General features: G+C 52.8%; 1 protein-coding gene across 1 annotated transcript in view; it reads left to right on the top strand.

Moving 5' to 3' along the window:
* The first annotated feature begins 469 nt into the window (after positions 1-469).
* Positions 470-8,110, top strand: part of LOC144727219 (spectrin beta chain, non-erythrocytic 1-like) — a 166,128-nt gene continuing 158,487 nt past the window's right edge. Inside the window, exon 1 of the mRNA XM_078605894.1 lies at positions 470-516. The gene's annotated coding sequence lies outside the window, so the exon portion shown is untranslated. The remainder of the gene's footprint in view (positions 517-8,110) is intronic.

Below are 8,110 nucleotides of genomic sequence, written 5' to 3'. Positions count from 1 at the left end.
GACGCCATCCAGACGTCCACCCTGCGTCCTTCCCTGTGGAAGAGGTATGTGGATGACACTTTCGTCATTTGGCCACATGGCCTCCCAGCATTGAACCACTTCTTGGACCACATCAATTCCAGACACCCATCCATCAGATTCACCATGGAAGTGGAGAAAGATGGCAAACTACCATTTTTAGATATTCTGTTTTAGAGGAGACCTGATGGATCCTTGGGACATTCTGTCTGCTGCTGCCTGCTGCTGCTGCCTGCTGCTGCTGCCCACTGCTGCTGCTGCTGCTGCTGCTGCTGCTGCTGCTGCCTGCTGCTGCCTGCTGCTGCGTCTATTCCGGGCTCCGCTGGCCGCCGGGGCTGCCCGGGTGGTAGTGGGGGGGGAGGCCTCTGTGTGTGGGTGGGTGGCGAGTGGTGGGTGGGGGGAGGGATATATATGTGTGTGTGTGCTTGGTGGTGGGGGTATAAAGGCGTGCGGCGAGGACGCGGCGCAGCGGAGCTGTCTGGATCGCGGCGCCAGGAGGTAGGGGAGAGATCGCGAGCTGCGTTACACTCACACAGCGTGTCTGGGTGAGTGGGGGGGGATCTGGTGAGTGTGGCGGGGAGGTGAGTGTGGGGGGGGGTGAGTGTGGGGGGGGGGTGTCTGGTGAGTGTGGGGGGGGGGGGTGTCTGGGTGAGTGTGGGGGGTGTCTGGTGAGTGTGGGGGGGGGTGTCTGGGTGAGTGTGGGGGGGGGTGTCTGGGTGAGTGTGGTGGAGGGTGTCTGGTGAGTGTGGGGGGGGGGGTGTCTGGGTGAGTGTGGGGGGGGGGTGTCTGGGTGAGTGTGGGGGGGGGGGTGTCTGCGTGAGTGTGGGGGGGGGTGTCTGGGGGTGTGTGGGGGGGAGACGAGGCGAGAGAGTTGTGGGGCGCCGTTGTGAGTCGTTGTTCCCCCCCGACCACCACCTGGGAGGTGGTGGTGGAGGTGGTGGTGGTGGTGGTGGAGGTGTTGGTGGTGGTGGTGGAGGTGGAGGAGGTGGAGGTGTTGGTGGTGGTGGAGGTGTTGGTGGTGGAGGTGGTGGTGGATGTCGTGGTGGTGGTGGTGGAGGTGGTGGTGGAGGAGGTGGTGGTGGAGGTGGTGGTGGAGGAGGTGTTGGTGGAGGAGGTGGTGGTGGAGGAGGTGGTGGTGGTGGAGGTGGTGGAGGTGGTGGTGGAGGTGATGGTGGTGGTTGAGGTGGTGGAGGTGGTGGAGGTGGTGGTGGTGCTGGAGGTGATGGAGGTGGTGGTGGTGGTGGTGGAGGTGTTGCATGCGGATTTGCTTCGTGAACCCGAGATGCCCCGGTAATCACGTGCGCCCGTCGTGGTTTGTGATTCATGCTGACGATACGACTCGGAGACAGCCAGAGAGATGAAAAGTAAACTTTAAAGTTCATTAAAATCTTGTGGGGGAGGGAGGGGGGTGCCATCATTATACTCTAGCCCCCCCCCCCCATTTCAAGTAACGTCGTCTCGACATGCTGTTCTTCTCGTTGTCATACGGCTGCTGATGTAACTGCAGAGCGACGGTCAAGCGTGAGGAGCAGTCGCGGAGAAGTAGTAGTAGTAGTGCATCATCATCGCCGTCATCGTCGCTGCGATGGTGTCTCCTCTCCGTATTTGCGCACCGGGGCATTGCGTCCGTGTACGCTGTCGTGGTCGTCTTGTCTCGATGGCCACAGTTGGCACCGCTACCGGAGAGGTGTCGTTTCTCTTCCTGTGCCGGGCTGCGATGAGGCCGATGTGAAGTTGCGCGGAGTGCGAGCTGACTCGTGCGCCTCCTGCACCCGGAATCGTTGCGCATGCTGTGGCCGCGAGGATGATGCTCCTCTCTCGTGCCTCCCACAGCAACCCCCCAGCCGTGGCCGGCCCATCGCAAAGCCGTGAGAACAACGGGCCCAGCAGCTCGAGTGGCGTGTCAGTGCGCGCTCGCAGGGCTTGCGCCGTTGTTGTGCCCGTGTGACGGTGAGGTCGTGTGATGGGGCGGTGTGATGGTGAGGCGGTGTGACTGTGTGAGGTGGTGTGATTGTGTGTGACTGTGATTGTGTGATGGTGAGGCGGTGTGATTGTGTGATGCGGTGTGACTGTGTGATGGTGAGGCGGTGTGATTGTGTGAGGCGGTGTGACTGTGTGATTATGTGAGGTGGTGTGATTGTGTGAGGTGGTGTGCCGTTCCGGCAGTCCTCCGGGCGTGCTGCCTGTAGGTGCCGACTGGCCGGCAACCCGGGGGAGCCTCTCCCTAGCCGCGCACTCCGCCCGGAGCCCCGCAGGCTCCTATTTCGGGGGCAAGCGCCGCGCACGGCTGCGGCGCGGATATTTCCTGCATTGTAATCGTTTCCCCTTGGGCCCTCTTGCCTCGTGCGCTGGCGGCGCGGGTCCTGGGCCAGTGGAAAGAATGCGGCAGATGAAGGGGGCTTCAAGGTCGCACGGCGGCTGGCTGCAACACACGCGGGGCCTCACCTCTCTCGCCTTTATTCATCCCGGCGGTTGGCAGTGCCAAGCGATAGCCACCCACCCACAGAACCCAACCACACCGAACACCCAACCTCGGCCGAGCATCGCCACCCTCCATGTCGGGCGCTTCTTTGAATCGCTTGGCCCTCGTGACGCTGCCGAGGTCGCATTACCGGGCAGGCTTTGTTCAGCAAAAGTACTTTGCTGCTACTGCGGCTGCTCCTGTTAACAGTGACAACTTTCTTCCTGTGGAGCCACAGTTTGAAATCCCACGCCGTCTGCAGAGTACTTGCTTTTTTTTTCCTCTGGGAGGCGGAGAGCGGTGGGTGGAAAATATTCTAAACAAAGGGTGGCTTTGAACAATGAGAGAGAGAGAGAGAACCACCTTGGGTTCATTTTGATTTAGCGAATGCTTTTTTACACGTGGCTTTTACACAGAGCTCCAGATACACAATAAATATAAACGATTAGATTAATAGATATGTAGCCTTGTACCCCGGCAGGCCGGAGAGAGAGAGGTGGGGGGGTAAACTCGCCGGATACGAGCAACGGGGATTGCAGCCCCAATGCTCGAGCTGGGCCAGTAGCAACAACAGTACCTGGGACGTGCAGGGGCCACAGCGTCATGAGTCACGGCTGCTGTTAACACTGTATTGTATAAATATTGCTCGGGCTCATTCCGCGGACCAAACCCGTGGGGGGGGGAAGGTAATGGGGTGGGGGGAAGGGACCGGCATCTGTTCAGAAAGTTGGACCCGTTACTCAGAATGTGTAAACCATGGTTTCTACTGTTTTACTAAATAACACTGCGTGTTTGGCTGTTCCGTGACAGCAAAACAACCTCCCCCGCCCTCCCCTCTCTCTCTCCCAGAGGTGGTGCTAAATCTTCACCCGGGGTCATACTTTCCAGATTTGTACAAAGGTGGATTTCCATATCGTGGCAGCAGATGAAGACCGTACTCGTCTAATGCTTGCAAGCAAAATGCTTTCCCTTGTACACCGCGTGTGGAATTTCAGTCACGATCCTATTCTTGCGCGTGATGGCGATGTGTTCAGGAGCTGAACGCCAATGTTGAGGTCTGGTGGGCACGACAAGAGAGGACGGCTTCAGGAGAGAGTTCGTGTGTCGCTATTACTCCTCCAATGGAGTGAAGACTACAATGGTTTACTATTACAGTCCATAGTTTGGGTTGCATAACCAGCACACATCTTTATGACCAGTTGGAATGATGCCTTATGGATGGACATGCGTAATGGATTGTCAAGGAATGTACGTGAACGTTCATATGTTTCTACATATTGTTCAATTGAGTGATGAGCCCTTCTTCCAGTGTCGCGTGGATTTTTCTCCAGGTCCTCCGGGTTTTCCCTCATTTACAAGCACAAGAATTTCGATATTGTGCTGCAGCTGGCTATGACATCTGTTCTACGCACGCCGGTCACTCATCCAAGCCCTATCCAGGCTCAGCCCTGCTTGGCTGCTGAGCTTTGATGAGAATTGGCACATTCCAGGTAGTTGCGTCATAGCAGTATGCTATGCAGTACATTTGTAATATTTGTAGAATTATTTGACCTATTTGTTGTGCATTCAATGATGGTGTTTTGCATGGTTTGCCTTCCTATTTAAGTGTGTTATATATGTGCGTATACTTGTATGGACATATAGAAAGTCTATTTCATGTTGGTGGATATTATTTTTGCCTGATTGCAAGTTTCTGGCAGGCAAATCATTCTGGAAGCTACTCAGCCCATGGTGTATACTGGGCACACTTCATATGTAACTGAATATGGATTAGCTAGAAAACAGCAGTGGTGACAAGCCGTTCGGTGCCAGGGTTATTAGTCAGCTCCACACAGCAGCCAGCATCGTTGCTTGTTTCAGGTTTGTTTTATTTTTAGGAATATTTCAACCGCGATAAATAAAAAAGGAGGCAGTGATATTGTGGCAACTCATTCTTGGGAGTGCTGGTTGGCACTGCCAACTCACGCGACAGACGTTTCAAGCCTGCGATGTAGGCCATCCAGGATCACCATCGCGGCCGCTCTGACGCTGAAAGTGACTTTGGTGGCCAGGGGGAAGGGCGCAGTCCCCAGTGGGCAGGGCCCCCCCGCCCCTCCGGCAGCCGCCGCGAGCGTGCCGCGATGTGACGGGAAGCCGGTGCCGGGGACCCGGCAGCTGGGAATGTCCTTTGGTGGGCGTCAGGGTGAGCACGCAGGGAACGCGTCGCGCGCAGTCTCGGTGCAAGGGGATGACACGAAGTGGCAGGTTCCAAAAAATAATGTCCCTGCGGGTTGAGGGGGCAACGGGAGGTTGGTGGACGTGCAACATGTGGAACCCGCTGCACGAGCGCTCGCATCGATCGTCGCAATAACCCGCGGGTTTCAATCGAGTTCAACCGAGACTATTCGGCCTCGTCCGTGTTACATTTTCGGGTTAGATCTCCTCGTGAGGAGAATGGCAATGTGTGTCGACCACCCTCCCACCCGACGCAGCCATATAAGTAAAGTTTGTCACGTGAACAAACATAGATAATTAATTACCGCTTCAGCACTCAGCCGGTGTTGTCGTTGGAGAGCGATCCGCAATGTTTAATAATTGGGTACGCGTTGTTTCGCAGGTTGTTGCAACAGTAATATCGGTCGCGAAACCCCACAGGTTGAACAGACCAGTCGACGGATATTCTTTGACTTTTTTCCATTATTGATTGGAATGGAGTTCAAAGTTCATGACATATCCATGATACAGGTTTTTCTGGGGTTAGATCGCGTAACCCAAACAAACTGTATTATGGATGATATTGGTCGTGAAATCCTACTTGTTATGACAGATAATGGCACTAAAACCCTTTATTTGTATATTTACCAGTTCAAAGGCCGCTTACACAAGACGCGCATTTTCTAATGCAGCGACTTGAACAGAATAACTCGGGGCAGAGGTAGACGAATAACATCATTCACAGGCGAGATTACCAGCTTTTTAAACGTCTTACTTGAATACAATTAACATAATACTCGCGGTTATCACACACTCAAGAGTGTTGCTAAACGAAGCGCGATGGCAACACGCCTTCAGGAACGTCCTCGCGTACAGCATGCACTCGAGCGAGTATCCATCATTGCACAGGAAGACATCAAACTGGTTCAGAGAGGCCAATTGACAATCCAATGGACTTCCCTAGACTAACAGGATGATGACCCGAGCTGGATTGCAGTTCCCTGGGGCTTCTGACAGCAGCCAGGGCACGGGCCCATTGTAAAATGTTGTTCTCAGGGCTTTCGGTATTTACACGAGGGAGTGTGGGAGTGACAAATGCCCCATCGTAATATCACGTCTTGTACAATAATAGTAATGATGATTTTAAATTGTTTTGCAACTCAAACTATTAAAGGAATTTCCACATAACCATAAGGGCCCTTTCTGCAACCCCTCTTCCACTTCTAGCACCAGCTCAATATGTGCATTTGTTGACGTATCCCTGGGAAATACCCAGCACGTGTAGCCCATGATAACATCCAAGTGGGTGATATTCTACTCGAACATTTACTGTTGACCGGAGAGGTGAACCTCAAGTTTACGAGGTCACCGTGGCCAAAGCCGTTGATGCCACCACACGCGCCAACGCTTTGGACCCTCTGCCAGTTCCTGCCGCCGCAGTCGACTCGCAGCCCCCAAGATGTGCCCTGACAGTATCGCCCCACCGTCCGCTCTGAGGTATCCTCTACCCCCCACTTCCTGGTCGCCGGTGTTTGTCGAGACCATCCGGACGTCTCTCTTGACAACTGGCCCCAATTTCCGTTCTGCGCACGCGTGTCCCATCTTCAGAGATCAATCCTCCATTGGGAAGAGGGTCAATTTCAACTGGAAATGAAAAATGTATTTGTGCGCGGTGACCTTCTTTCGCACCGTACGTAGCCAACCGTGCTAATCGGAGGTGTGATAAAATTGGTTTGGACGTCTCCATAATTTATTTCAAGGACCTAAACCGGGGAGGGTTGGGGGGGGGTTATCAAAGGTGCAGCCAGTAGACCACGTACCTTGTGCCACATCGCCCCACCGTTCATTTGGAACGGTGGGGCGATGTGGAAAACAGAGGCCAAGTTAGAGCCTGGCCTAAGCGTGCCGCGCGGTTGGCGAGGAGGACGCACCGTGCTGTGTGACCTGCGAGCCCAATGCTCTTCGCTTGTTCTCGCCGGCGTGCAACCGATACGCGGCGAGCGTTGCGCTATTTTTCCCCAAGTGATGTCCGAGGGATGTACAGGCCACAGTGGCCCCCAGGCTCAAATAACATCGACACCTCTCACCTAGTTGCTTCCGCTGACTCCATTGGGGGAGGTGGAGGCAAATCGTACGGCTGCAAGAGACCACTTTAAAAGCAGGGGTGTAAGAATGCATGCCGCGATGCTCAACTAAACTTTATTTATTTTTACCAGGTAATGCCCACTGAGCTATGTAGCTCTTTTTCTGAAGCGACCTGGCCACAAATGATAGCTCAACAAAGTGACTTATCGTGTGGAAATTTATAGCAGCCAAATGCTCTAAATGCACATTTCTAAATGTGGAGGAAAAAACCGGAGGACCCGGAGAAAAATCTGCACCACCACGGGGAGTGAGAACACGCAAACTCCAAATATACAGCAGGCATCAGTTGTTGGGATTGAACCCACGACCTCCTGTATAATTGGCGAGGTAGTTAACATCTCGCCACCATGGCACCCCAGTGAATGGTGTGTGGTGAGAATCAAGCACTCTCTATGCGTGTATGCAGTCTTTATTTTTGGGTCAGATGGCGTGAGTAGAACGTATGTCGTCAACCCTCCTCCACCCAACACAGCCAATTCATTAAATTGTCACGTGAACAGGTGTATCAAATTATTACTAAATTGGCACATTTGTTCACGTGATAACTTCATTACTTGCTTGTGTCAGTTGGAGCAGGGTTTACGACACGCATCTTACTCAGACACACATCTTACTCAGACATCTTACTCAGACATCTTACTCAGACATCTTACTCAGACACACATCTTACTCAGACATCTTACTCAGACATCTTACTCAGACACACATCTTACTCAGACATCTTACTCAGACATCTTACTCAGACACACATCTTACTCAGACATCTTACTCAGACATCTTACTCAGACATCTTACTCAGACATCTTACTCAGACACACATCTTACTCAGACATCTTACTCAGGCATCTTACTCAGACACATCTTATTCAGACACACATCTTACTCAGACACACATCTTACTCAGACACACATCTTACTCAGACACGCATCTTACTCAGACACGCATCTTACTCATGCGTCCTGATCCAAAAAAATATATTAAGAATCATGCCGTACGTAGTTTAATCACTAGATATTCGAGAACCCACCAAAACGTTAAAAATATTTCTATTATTGAATCAAATTGTGACTTCCGGTCACCCAAGAGCAAAAGATGGGAGAGGAGAAGTGAATCTCAGAGGCAGATTAAAGGCAATAAATAAACAACTTTTAAGTATTTTCTGTGTAAGTCAACATGTCACCGTACTCAGACAACGGAGCTAGCGGCTGTCACATTACACATTCCCGCAACATTGGCACGTGTTGTTGGAACCGTGGAAGCAACGTTGGCCCTACGTTGGCCCGACGTTGGCC

This window comes from Lampetra planeri, chromosome 25, assembly GCF_965212315.1.
Source record: "Lampetra planeri chromosome 25, kcLamPlan1.2.h2, whole genome shotgun sequence".
Taxonomy (NCBI): Eukaryota; Metazoa; Chordata; class Hyperoartia; order Petromyzontiformes; family Petromyzontidae; genus Lampetra; species Lampetra planeri.
Note: the sequence above shows the minus strand (reverse complement) of the source record. Positions and strands in the feature narration are given on the sequence as shown.